Here is a 14,528-nt window from a genome sequence, read left to right on the forward strand (position 1 = left end):
CACACACACACACACACACACACACACACACACACACACACAGCTCATTCTTTTCCCCTCAGTTAATTCTATACCTCTGCCACCCACTGGGCTCTTCTCTATGAGGGAAAGGTAGGATGTACTAATGTTCTGGGCCCACTCAGGCTGCCAGCCATGGGTATAATGCTGATGAATCACCTGGGCACCACATGGTAGGCCCCAAGGCCTTCACAAATCAGAACTAACCAATACCTGCCATCCCTAGTACTGGGCCTCCTGTACATCCCTTTCTCCCCCAAAAGATGGGGAAACTGAGGCTCACAGCCTCTGAGAAGTAGAAACTGTAAAGGAGAGCTATTCCCTATGGATTGCCACAAAACAGGATGGACCCCTGCTCAGGAAGCTGAGCTTATGAGCAGGGCCCAAGGGGTCAGATCCTTGTCAGTCTCTCTCCTCATTGTCAAAGATTTAAGCTCCTATAGCCCTGTATGTTTGTGTCCCCCTCTCCTGCCCACCAAACACACACACACACATACACACACACACAGACACACACACACACTATAGCAGGTCAACTTCCTAAATAGCCTCTCAGAGAGGATTAATTGTGTTCCCTTAACCATTTTTTTTTTTTGGAGGGGGGAGGGAATAGGGTCCAGACCCATGATTTCATCAGTGTGAAAATTTCGTCCGCTGATACAGATCAGTATCCCACCTGCAACCTGCAATTTTAGAGAGGTTAAGTGCATGCCGATGGTCACGTAGCCAGGATGCACCAGAGTTGGGACTCAGACTCCAGACGGCACAGCCGAAGGCCGTCAGGCTCAGGAGGTGAGGACCGTGGCTTGAACACCAGCTTTGCTACTTATTATGAGACCTCATCCAAGGAACTGAATCTCCCTAGGCCTTAGTTTCTTCCTCTGTAAAATGAGGGGGTTGGACCAGATGACTTCTGAGGTCTGTTCTAGCTCTGGAACCTATAAAGCAATAGATTCTAGTTTGTAATTTGTCAGTGAACAATGGTGCCATATTGAGCAGCGTTTTTAACAGCATATCTCTTTTTTTTTTAAGGAAAGCAGTTTTATTATTTTGTGGCAAGTTGTGTTGGCAAGCATTTTTATTCATACCTTTAAGAGTTAAAAAGGATGCAGCCTTCCCTTCTTTTTCATGAAGTGATGAAACTTGGGTATGGAATATCACATACTTGGTTGTATGTATGTGTGTATGTATGTATGTATGTATGTATATCAGGCTTGGTTGACATATCAGTTTTGCCAGATTGCTTTACCTCTGTGTCTCACTATTAATATCACTATTACTATATTCTAAGTTTGAGCCCAATCTTCCCACAGAGGACACACACACACACATATATATTTATTGGATAGTAGTTACCAGATTTATAGAAGGAATGTTTTGTGGTTACTACTTTACCATCTCATCTTAGTAAATGTCTTTGCTAAGAGCTGTATCTAGTGGCTGGTTGTTAATAAGAAGCACACTAGTGGGGGCTTATGAGCTAGTGTTCACAAGGACAACCCAGTGAGGAATACTCTTAAACCTAAGGTGGTTACTGCCATGGAGCAGGGTTGGGGGCGGGGGATAACCTAGAAGGAGTTCTAGCTATAGATATTTCAATAGAAGATATCAATCATTTTATCTAAGGTATGGAAAGGTATCTCAGTGGGGGCTCGAAAGTGGATTGTTCTTTCATGCGCTTCTTTGCTCTTTTCCTCTTATTCCTGGATCTTGTGAGTTCAGAGGGTCTGTAATCCTCTTCTCAGTCTGTATCTTGTCATCTATTCCTTCTTTCCTGCCTCTTGGCTGGGCCCAGGTTCCAAGATGGGGTGGGGAACCACATGTGGCCCTCTAGGTCCTCAAGTGAAGTCCATTGATGGCCTCGAGGCCACAGGTTCCCCACCCTTGAAAACAGGAAAATTCTCCAGCCCAGGGCTAAGGTGGGAACTCCAGACACCCCCTGGCATATTCCTAATATGCCCTTTAGATAATGCAGCACAGAATGAGACAAGGTGGATGGGGTCAATCAGACTGGGAGAGATGAAGCATCCTAGGCCCTCCCCCACCCCCTTCCTCCCACACCCAGAGAAGGCTTGAAAAGTCTTACCCAGCCCCATGCCATCCTGATAGACAGCAGCATGAACAAGAATGTCCCTCCATGGGGTCCCCTCAACCCACCCAGGATTTCTGGTGTTTGCAGTGCCTTGAGCTTGTGGGATGGTCCTGGGGACTCAGAAACAAGATGGCATTCAGAAGACAGAAGGCAAATGTGCCCCTGGATTCACTGAACATCTCAGCTAAAAAAGATTTATGGATAGAAATTTCAACATAAAGTAGTCGCTTTGGGGTCAGAGCAATATCCTCCTTTAAAAAGCTCACCCATCCCCATGAAAATAGCTCCTGTTTCTATGATGTATAAGACTAGGGTTAACAATTAAAAAAAACTGAAACAAAAAAGAGAATTCAATTTGATGGGATATTAATGGAACCAAAAGATTTTGTAGATAGTATATATTTGATATATCCCCTGTTCCCATTCAAGCAATCCTGAGCTACAAGGCACTTTCTTTATAGCGAATCGGCGAGGTAGGCAATGGATGCACTATTTATTCCCATTTTATAGATGGGGAAACTGAGGCACAGAAAGGTTAAGTAACGCGCTCAGGGTCACACAGCTAATAAGTGTCAGAGCTAGGAAATGAACCCAGGTGTTCAAGACCAGGGCTGTCTTTGCTATCCTAGGCTTCCTTTCCCTGTGAGTTCATGCACTCTGCCATTGCATAATGCTCTCAGCCATTGCCCTGAGCACATGGAGAAGCTGCCAGCTGAGGTCATTCTCCTGAAGGGGCCAGGCTAGAAACCAGAGCTGAGAGACGGCCTGCTTCTCAGATGCTCCCAGGAGAAGCAACTCAATATTCTGCCTAGCGTCGGCTATTGAAACCTGAGAGCCATAGGCAACACCCCCCACCCCAGTGACACAGAAGACCAAGGATTGGAGGCCAAGTCAGAAATAAGAGAAGGAAACTGCCATCCTAGAGCCACTCAATCATACTCAATTCTCACCATCACCATTACCGCCATCATCCTTCTAAATGACCATTAATATCATCTCGGCCACCATGAACATGATGAGTAACATTATCCGCCGTCAGCATCTTAACTTTTGCCATGAGAGACACCTCCGCCATCGTCCAATTCAACCGACAAGCATTTATTTAGCACCTTCTGTATGCTGGGCACTGGGGACCGGAGACAAATAGGAAATGGTATCCCCAAGAAGCCTGTGCTTTACTGGGAGAAAACACACACTAACTGAGACATAGACACGTCATTATGTAGGGAGGGAAGAATAACCCTCCCAGGGCTCAGAAAAGGTCACTCATGAGATGAGCCAGAGGTGAGGAGAAAGGGCATGCCAGGCATGGAGCATAAGTTGGGCAAAGTCATGGTGGCAAGAGATGGAGTGTCCAGTTTAGGGAATGGCAAATAGGCCAGTTTTACTCCAAGGTCCCACTGTCACTGCCATCAGCATGGTCACCACCACCATTATCATTATTATTATCACGTGTTTCATTAACAAGTATTTATTACCTACTATGTGCAAGTCACTTTGGGGGATTTTTGGGGGTGGTGGGGTCTGGACCTGTGCTTTCATTGGCTTCAGGGACTCTGGGGGAAGCACTTCGTCCACTGGGCACCTACTCAGCACCATATGATCTTAGAGGCAAGGTGATTTGTTCAGTATGTGTCAAAGGTGAGACTAGAACTCAGGCCTTCTCCCAGCAAGGTCAGCTCATATCCATCACATTGTCTGTCAGAACTATAGACCCAAAGACCAGAATGGAAACCAGACCTTGCCCTCAACAAGCTTGTTCTTCCAATAGGGAAGATTTAGTCAGTCCATTAGCTATCAGCTGTTGGAGCTAGCCAGCTTCCTGGGTGTTCTGTGTCCTTCTATTAGAATGTAAGCTCCACTGGGTCATGGTTCACTTGTGGATTTGTATTCATAGATGTGGAGCTGGAAGTCCGAGCCCATCCTTTTATAGATGAGGAGACTGAGACTCAGGGAAGGCTGAGGGACTGTAGGATTTGAACCCAGGTCCTCTGGCTAAAGCTAAGCTCTTACCTCTGTACCAGCATGGTGCTAGGCACTGTGAGTACCTCCTTAGTGCTTTCTCATTCATTCATTCTTTCTTTCTTTTCGTTCATTCATCCTCTTCATTTGAACTGAACTTTCTGCCCAACTCTAGCCAGGATTTAAAGAGTAGGCCCGAGATCTGTATGGTGATGTATCCTCAGATCCTCTCCGTACCGCGTGTTCCTGACTTTGAAAAGTTACATGACTTGCCATAATCATCCCTTATACAAACAGCAGACTTGCTTGTGTAGGAAAGAAACCAAATTCAGAGTCTGGATTTCATTATGCAGAGAAGTGAAAACTGTGAAGAGGGGCCCGGGGAGTCTGGGGATGGGGGCCATTCATCAAGCTGGGCCGGAGCGAAAAGAAGCAGATGTTTCCAAAGCCAGGATAAGAGGGCAGAAAGGGCCAAGCATGGAGAACATCGGTACACCCCTGCCATGAGGAGTTGGGAGGGCCAACTGTGTGTGTACATGTGTGTGCATGTGTGCACAAGTATGTGTGTATGTGTGTGCGTGCATGTGTGTTTGTGTGTACATGTGTGTGCCCACATGTGTGCATGCGTGTGTGCGCTTGTGTTTGTGTGTGCGTGTACACGTGCATGCACAAGTGTGTGCAGGTGTGTGTGCCCACGTGTGTGCATGTAGTCCGTGTATATGTGTATGTGTATGCACGTGTGTATTGCCACATGTGTATGTGCGCGTGTCCATGTGTGTATGCATGTGTGTTTGTGTGTGTGCGTGTATCTGTGTCCGTGTGTGCATGTCCATGTGTGTGCACACACATGCATGGGTGCAGTACAATGTGGAAATGATAACTCAGCAGCTTCCTGGGGCTTTGCTTATTTACTCAGGACCTGAGTGGATGGAGGGCGGGGCCTGCCAGGAAGGAGTCTGGCGGCAGTGCTGAGGCTCAGGACAAAGGGGGAGTGAAGGGGTCCAAATGAAAACAAAGGAAACTACTGCACACCTCTTTTCAAAGTGCCCAGACCTCAGGGTCAAAGGCAAGTAGGGAAGAGCTGGGGTATTAGGGGCAGCTAGGCATCATGGTGGTCAGGAAGACTCATCTTCCCAAGTTCAAATCTGGCCTCAGACACTTCCTAGTTGTGTGACCCTGGGCAAGTCACGTCACCCTGCCTCAGTTTCCTCATCTGTAAAATGAGCTGGAGAAGGAAATGGCAAACCACTTCAGTACCTCTGCCAAGAAAACCCCAAAGTGGGTCACAAAGATTCAGACTCGACTGAAAACAGCTGAACAACATTAGGGACGCAAACATCGGAGAGCAAGGACTAGGCAGCTTCTGCCTGGGAGGAAAGTACCTGTCTTCAGGTGGACCAATTCTTCTGGATTATTATTGCTAGTGGGAGAATAATGTCCAAGCTAGGACCTGCACAAGGTTATCACTTACTCCTTTGACCCTCCTGGAAGTCTCCTGGTTTTGTGTATATAAAGCTTTATAGTTAGCCCACTCTGCTGACACAGAATAGGAATGGGGGGCCCCGTGCACACAGCGTCTCAGCCTATAGATGGGGAGATGTGGCTAGGGACACTATGCACCCCAGCCCTTCCAATGCCAGCAGTTACTATCACCCTCACAACCATCATTATCCCCATCACCATCTTAGATTCCTTACTGAACCAGAAAGAAATCTTAGAAATTATCTAGTTCCTTCCCCTCATTTTAAAGATGAGCAAAGTGAGGCTCAAAGCAAGTTAAGTGACATGCCTAAGGTCGCACAGCTAGTTTATAGCATAGTTGAGGCTCAAATTCAGATCTGCAAAATCCTTGTTTGCTGCTCACCACCCCCTCCACCATCATCATCACCATCACCAAAACTAGTGCCTCCATCATGACCGTGACCATCACTAGCATCACCATCATGGCCCCTATCCCCTCCACCATCATCACCATTACCAACATCACTGCCTTCATCATCACCATCTTGAATACCATCACTATCCTTGCCGTTATTATCTTCATAATTGCCACTGTGGTCATTTCCACCATCATCATCATCACCATTACTATCATCATCCATTGTCATCATCCCACCATCATAACCATCAATATCTCCTTCCCACCCCCACCATCTCTGCCATCATCACCATCACCGCTATTTCTGTTTCCGCAACTCCTGCCACCATCCTGGCCTTCATTGCCGTCCCCAATGTTATCTCTACCATCAATATCCACCCATCATCCACATTGTCACCATCTCCACCGTGATCTCTCATTGCTATCCTCATCCCCACCCCCACCATCATCCTCACCATGGTTGCCATCCCCACCCCCACCATCATTCTCACCATCATCTTTAATGTTTCCACTATGATCACCACTATTTCTCCCATCATCACTACCACCATCACCCATCTTGGGATAGTCATTAACGATCAACTACCCTACCAGGTCATTGAGACAATCCCCTACTGTACCAAGCAGTGTCTCCAATTGTGGCCTCTTCTCCTCTTTCCTCCTCGGAAAATCCCCAAATGCCAATTTAAAAGAAAAGGCAGCTTTGCCAGCTGCCCTTGGTCAGATGCCCAGCTGGCTCTGTGGGGTGGAGGTGAGGTCATGCTTCCCTTCCATTGCCCCGAGCTACCTGCCCAAAGCCTTCCCCATATCCAGTTTCTGACGATGGCCAGATGAATCATTTGGAGAGTGAGTAATGCAGAAATACCAGTGCAGAGAGATTCACCCTCAACCATTCATACCATCTTGGGGCCCGGGCAGCGGCAGCCGGTTTGTCAGCTGTGTCACTGATTTGAGTCCCCAGGCACTCCCCCAGCCTGGGTCCGAAGCATCGGTAGCGTTGGCTGCTCTGTTTCTTTCTCTCAGTGTCTGGTTGTCCGGAGTAATATTCCCTGAGAGTGACTCCCCCACCAGATGGTCAGAAAGAGAACGAAGGGATGTTCAGAGTTGTATGTGACTCCATCTGTCTCTGGAAAACAACGTTCTCACACTTTCGCAGCCAAGGGCTTCCTACCCCACCACTGAACTTACAGGCTGTAGGCACACACACCCCACCCCCAACCACCACCCTGTCATCTTCACCCTCCCTAATGTGAATCCTGTGTGCCCAGGAAACCAGACTTGTGTGGGTTTTTGTCATTTTACAGATGAGGAAACTGAGGCCCTGCCAGGATTTAAACTGAGGTCCTTCCCTACTCCAAGTCCATCACTCTTTGCCCTTCCAATGCATCAGCAGCCACTCAGATGAGTGAGTAGCTGTCCTTAGCCCCCACTAGCTACCCACAGCATCCTTAGGGACATCAACACCTGCCAGCGGGCCCTTTCATCTGCCAATGTGTCATCGCGTGTCAGCTTGACTATGTGTCACATCATTCAGAGTGCAGCCGTCCCCTCAATGCTCTAGGCCCACCAGCGGCAGCCCACATAGGGACACTGCCATAGCAACCCCTGCCAGCCACCCCCAGACATCCGCTGGGAAGGCCCCTTTGTACTCCTCCTGAAAAGACTCAGGCCTTCACACTGTTCTCGTCACCCAGCACACTGTGGGGGCTTCATACAGGTTAATAATCATTCTGCTTATACCCCCCCATTTCATAAAGTACCTACAGAAACCGCGGAAAGACTCTTTGTCTGAGCATACAATAACTGCCCTCAGGCAAGGCTGAGTCAGTGAAGATCAAAGCATTGCTCTCAATACAAGTAGAAAGAGGAAAGAAAACTTCTGTAGTCCTTTGGACAAAGGTCCAGGGCAGCAGGCAAGCCCAGCCGGGGGGAGGTTGAATATCACCCTCGGGGGTGCCTGAGGCAGTGTGCAAAAGAGAAATAGCTATAAAAACTCACATTTCTCCAGCGCTTGAAAGTCAAAAGCACGTTTCTCCCAAGTACTTCATGAAGGAGGTAGCGTTGGTTTTATTCTCCCCATTTTTCAGATGAGAAAACTAAGGCCAGAGGAGGGTGGGGAGAGAGGAAGTGATATGGGTGCTTTTACAGCTGGGGTGTGCCAGAGTCGGGGTTCGAATCCACATCTCCTCTCCAGGACCAGTAAGTAACTGTTTATGTCTCCTTCTTTAAAATGGAAGTACAAGATGAAAGAAAAAATATTTGGAAAATAAAGCCTTTCTTTTGGAAGGGCTGCCATGTTTTATGGGCATGTAGTGTAAGGGAGGGAGGCAGTGAGATGCTCTGGGCCAAGCACCGACTCGGGAGTCTGAGGACTTAGATTCAAATCCTATTGCTGGCGCTAATGCCTGGGACCTTGGGCAAATCACTTGAACCCTAAGCACCATCTCCTCATCCGTAACGTGAAGGAGTTAGAGCAGACGGGCCCCTGAAGTCCCTTCCAAATCTCGGGGCAGAAGCCTGTGGGGTTTTGGCTAAGCCAGCCTCCCAGGGCCTCAGTTTCCTCATCTGTAAACTAACGGATTGGACCAGAGGGTCTCTGAGATTGCTTCTGGCTTCAGCTCCGCAGTCTGCTGGAAACAAAGAGAGAAGTGCTTTTTGGGGGGGAGGGGGGATGGATTGGAAGGAGCTGGTGACAAGGGCCAGGCCTCACCAAACCCAAAGTGGGTGCTGAGCCTCCTGCCTCCTTTTATCTAAGCCCTTCTCCTATTGTGGAAGCTCGCCCAGCCTTGACGTTTCAGGAGAATCCTCTAAGGTGCTTTCAAGCTTTCTCTATGAGTGCAGGCTCTGGTATCTTTGTCAGTCTCCATCAGTAATTATGTGTTAAGTGGCTGCCATCTTCCCGGTGTGAGAGAGGCATTATGGGAGAACCAAAGATGGATAAGACATGTTTCTCACAGGCATCCAGGATCTCCTGTGGTCCCAGCCCCGCTGCCCAGTGATGACCTGGCCTGCCTAATCTTCCTGCTCTGGGCATCTCTCATCAGACTCCTCCAAACCTTCCCTCAGCTGCCCCCACAGGCCATCTGTAACACACCTTCTGCCTGAGGACATCCTACCCAATGTCAGGGCTCATCTCCAGTGCCACCTCCTTTATAATAGCTGTGATGGAAGGAGGCCGTGGACTGGAAATCAGAAGACCTGGGTTCAAATCCAATTCTGATATTGGCTCACCTCTGCGACTATAGGTGTGCCTCCACCTCCCTGGAGCTCGGTTTTCCCATCTGTGAGAATGAGGGTTGAGTGAAAGACTTTCCAGGTCCCTTTCCACCTCATTAACTTCCCCAGGTCTCAGTTCTCCCATCTGTAAAATGAGAAGTTTTTACTAAAAAGATCTCTAAGGTCCCTTTCCAGCTCATTAACTTCCCCAGGTCCCATTTCCCCAATCTGTAAAATGAGATCTTAGAGGATATTCTGGCCAACCTTTGTGTTTAAAAATGAAGAATCCAAGGCTTAGAGAGAGTAATTGAGGTGCTTTAGGCCAGAAGACATAGGATTATGGGCCCATAGAGGCCAATTGCCCCATGCCCTTCCTGTTCATACCCAATCAGGTTGTTTGGACCTGGGGGCCCTGGCTTCAGGTGGCAAAGAGTTCCCTTATCACTCACTCTCGGGCTCATTAAATCCCCCAGCCCAGCATCCAAGGGATGATCTTAATTATGGTAAATTAGATCGTGGCTCACAAATCAAGGGGGCTCTCTCAAAAGGGGGGAAATAAAGAAAGGTACTCAGTGTAAAATATTAATTGGATGTGGGACAGATAATTTATACCTACACACCCAAGAAATGCTAAATATAAAAGTGTGGGTTGACAGAACAGGATTTAGTGACTTATAGATACTGTCACAAAATGCTGGGAGGCTAATATTTAAACTTCATCAGAATATACAACAGTTTTGAAAGGCTGCCAATCAGGCCTTTTACATTTCAGCTCTGCATCATACTGTCCAAACTCCACTCCAAATACTTGTTTACTGGCAACACGGCGAGGCTTAGACCAGACCTCTTACACATACCTGTTCTCTATGATACAGAAGCATGTGTATGTGTGTGTGTGTGTGTATGTGTGTGTGTGAAAGAGACACAGAGAGAGAGGAAAGAGATAGGGAGGGGGCTAGGAAAGAGACGCTGCTGTCACTGAACCCACAAACCTCCGAACCTCTTGAAACTCACAAGGTCACCTTCAGGTCTGGGATGTGGAAAAACTGGGACACTAATGCACTGTTGGTGGAGTTGTGAACTGATCCAACCACTGTGGGGAACAATTTGGAACTATGACCAAAGGGCTACAAAACTGTGTATACTCTTTGACCCAGCAATACCACTACTAGGTGTGTATCCCTAAGACATTAAAAAATAAAATGGGAAAAGAACCTATTTGTACAAAAATATTCATAGCAGCTCTTTTTGTGGTGGCAAAGAATTGGAAATTGAGAGGATGCCCATCCATTGGGGAATGGCGGAACAAGTTGTGGTATATGAATGTGATGGAATACTATTGTGCTGTAAGAAATGATGAGCAATAGAGCTCTGGTGTTGGAGTCTGGAGGACCTGAGTTCAAATCCAGTCTCTGACACATGACACTTACTAACTGTGTGACCCTAGGAAAGTCACTTAACCCTGATTGCCTCATCAAAAAAGAAAGAAAGAAAGAAAGAAAGAAAGAGAGAGAGAGAGAGAGAGAGAGAGAGAGAGAGAGAGAGAAGGAAGGAAAGAAAGAAAGAAAGAAAGAAAGAAAGAAAGAAAGAAAGAAAGAAAGAAAGAAAGAAAGAAAGAAAGAAAGAAAGAAAGAAAGAAAGAAAGAAAGAAAGAAAGAAATGATGAGCGGGCAGACTTCAGAAAAACCTGGAAAAATTTGTATGCACTGATGCTGAGTGAAGTGAGCAGAACCAGGGGAACATCGTAATGATGATCAGCTGTGAATGACTCAGTTTTTCTCAGTAATACAATGATCCAACACAGTTCTGAAGGAATCATGATGAAAAATGCTCCCCATCTCCAGAGAAAGAACTGATGGAGTCTGAATGCAAACTGAAGCACATCAGTTTTGACTTTATTTTTTCATGGTTTTGGGGTTTTTTTGCATGTTTTCTTTTTTGCAACATGGCTAATGCAGAAATGTGGTTTACATGATTGCACATGTATAACCATATCAAATTGTTTGCCATCTTAGGCAGGGGGCAGAGATGGGAGGGAGAGAATTTGGAATTCAATTTTTTTTAAATGAATGTTAAAAATTGATTTTACTTGTACTCGGAAAAAAAATATCATTTTTTTAAAAAAGTGCAAGATGGTGCAGACATGGCTAAATAGTGGTTTGTCTGAAAAAAGATCTGGGGATTCTGGTGAACTATAAAGCCACTAAGTTGTACTGTGGATAGACCACTGGGCCTGGAGTCAAGAAGACCTGAGTTCAAATCCAACCTTAGACACTTACTACATATGGTGCCCTGAGCAAATAATTTCATCTCAGTATGCCTCAGTTTCCTCCACTATAAAATGGGGATAATAATAGCACCTACATCCCAGGGTTGTTGTGAGGATCAAATGAGATGATATTTGTAAAGCATTTAACACCGTGCCTGGCACATAGTGGGGACAGCTGGGTGGGCAATGGCATACTGCCAGGTCTGGAGTCAGGCACACTCATCTTCCTGAGTTTAAATCTAGCCTCAGACATTTACTACCTGGACAAGTCACTTCACTCAGTCTGCCTCAGTTTCTTCATCTGTAAAATGAGCTGAAGAAGGAAATGGTAAACCACTCTGGTATTTCTGCCAAGAAAATGCCAAATGGGGTCATGGAGAGTTGGACACCACTGAACACAACTGGGCATGTAGTAAGCACTTAATAAATGCTTGTTTCCTTCCTCCCTCACTCCCTCCTTCCCTCCCGTAAGTTCAATTAATATGAGTCAGTCCTGTACTATGGTACCTCCAAAAGCTAATGTGATCTTCAGCAGCGATGAGAGAAGACTTGTGTCCAGAATGAGGGACCCATTCCCACCATCCTCTATCCTGGTAAAACCACATGTAGACTACGATATTAGTTTCTGGGCATCACAATTTAGGAAAGATATTGATAAGATAGAGAGTCCTGAAAGAATTCTGATTGAGGAAATAACTAACTAGGACATTTTTTGTTGGGTCATTTCAGTCATGTCTGACTCTCCGTGACCCCATGTGGGATTTTCTTGTCAGAGATACCGGAGCGGTTTGCCATTTCCTTCTCCAGCTCATTCTACAGATGAGGAAACTGAGGCAAACAGGGTTAGGTGACTTGCCCAGGGTCACACAGCTGGGAAGTGTCTGAGGCCAGATTTGAATTTAGGAAGAGGAGTCTTCCTGACTCCAGGCCTGGCCCTCTAACTACTGCCCCACCCAGCTGCCCCACCAGAACTTTAGAAGTCCAGTAATGAAAGATGCTACCCACCACCAGAGGGAGGTGAATGAGGCTCACGTTTTTGGACATTACCAATGTGGAAATGTATTTTGCTTGATCATGCCCCTTTCTTATATGAGTTTTGTTTCTCTCTCTCCCCCCTTTGTTTTTTAATGGGTGAAGAGGACGTGAGAGAGGGAGAAAACAAATGTGTGTTAATTGAATTTTTTGTAATTAAACAAACCAACAAGCGAAATGGAGTGGACTGCCTCAGGGGGGATGAGTTCCGAGTCACTAGCAGATGCCAGAGTCTGTAACATTTTTGTGGGTCATGGGCCCCTTGGGCAGTGTCTGGCAAAGTTTCTGGGCCCCTTCTCAGAATCATGTTTTCAAAGCATCACATAAAATACATAGGAGTGCAAAGGGAAACAATTATACTGGAATATGGGGATCGAAGTATTTTTCAAAGCTGAAGTTCAAGGCTCCTGGGGTGAGACTCTCAGCAGGAGAGGCCTTCACAGGGAGGCTAAATGGCCACGTGCCTGAGACACTGACATGAGGGTCCTTGCTCCAGGAGTTGGACTCGATGTCCTCGAAGGTTCTTCCCATTCTAAGATTCTGTGACCTTACAAGGTCACTTTTCAGAAAGGGCAAGTGCAGGGAGCCAGCTCCATCCATGAGACATGACAAAAGCATCATCTAAGTTGGAGAGGGATAATGGCTGACTCCTAGAGAATCAGAGACTCCTAGAATGTCAGAGCTGGGAGGGAGGGACCTTAGAACACGGAATACAGAATGTCTGAGAGGGGAGGAATCTTAGAACACAGAACAGAGAAGCTCAGAGCTGAGAGAGACCTTATAACAGAGAATATTAGATCTGGAGAAGACCAGCTCCCCTGCCACCTAATAGCTGTGTGACTTCAGACAATACACAACCTCTCTGGGCTTCAGTTTCCTTATCTGTAAAATGAGGAACTAGATCCCTCTCTCCTTAGAACACAGGAGGACCTTAGAGATCTCCTCAAACAGCTCTTTCTTCTTGTTGTAAAGGAGGAGGGAAATGAGGCCTGGAAGGGGTAGGGACCTCCAGAGGGTCCTGCAGACAGTTGGGGACAGAGCAGGGATTTGAACCTGGGCCTCCAGGCCTCTGAGGCCAGGTTAATGGCACACATTTGTGTCCTGCCTGCTGTGTGCAGGGAAGGTCCTGGGCCCGGATCCAAGAGGATTGGACACCCAGGGGCTGAACAGAAGTTAATTTATTCAGGACAATCGTCACTACTGTTCCGCTGGCGTTTTTTCTTTCAGAGCATCTCCTCTCTCTTTCTCCCTTTGACCCTCAGCCTCAGTGGGAGGTCCAAAGAGGATCCTCCTCACTTTACAGCTGGATAACCCTGAAGCACAGAGAAGGGGAGAGGTTTGCCAGGGATCACACAGAGAGACGCGGATGTCAGCTCAGTTCAAATGTGTTGAGTCTCCATGAGGTGCATAATGCTGTTCTGGGCACAGAAACCGTGACATCTGTTCCCTGGGGAATGCAATCCCTCGTTCTTGGTTTCCTCTTTGGGTCCCCTGTCCCAGCAGAGAGGCCTGGCTCTTCCCTAGGCTTTTGGCAGACAGAAGCAGCTCAGGCAGGGCTGGGCCAGTCCACCCCTCTGGCCTGCATCTCCTCAGCTTTATGTCCTGAAGTCCCTTCACTGGAGAGGAGATCAGGTATCCTCCACTCAGGTGTACTAGAAAGCTGAGTCCTGGGCCAGAGGGGGCTGGCAGACAGCTGAGCCGGCTCTGGCTCCCTCAGGGGAGTGTCTGAGGACACTGGGCATAGGGAAGAGCCCTGGAGCTTCAGGTCAAGGTCATTCCCCAGAGACAGTGTGGTATAGTGGACCTGGATTCGGGAGACTTGGGTTCAAATTCTGGTTCTGACACCAGGTTATATGACCTTAGACAAGTCACTTTACCCATGTGTGGCTTAGTTTCTGCAAAATGGAGATATTTGGACTACTTGAGGAGTGTTTCAAAAGCTCTGTGCAAACTTCAAGGGCTCTAAAAATGGGAGACATTACATCCCAGTATCCCACTTACACTAAAGGCTCGTTGTGTGTTGAATTGAATTGAATTTGAATCAGACTAAATTATTTTTA

This window comes from Vombatus ursinus, unplaced genomic scaffold, assembly GCF_900497805.2.
Source record: "Vombatus ursinus unplaced genomic scaffold, bare-nosed wombat genome assembly UNPS02013931.1, whole genome shotgun sequence".
NCBI lineage: Eukaryota > Metazoa > Chordata > Mammalia > Diprotodontia > Vombatidae > Vombatus > Vombatus ursinus.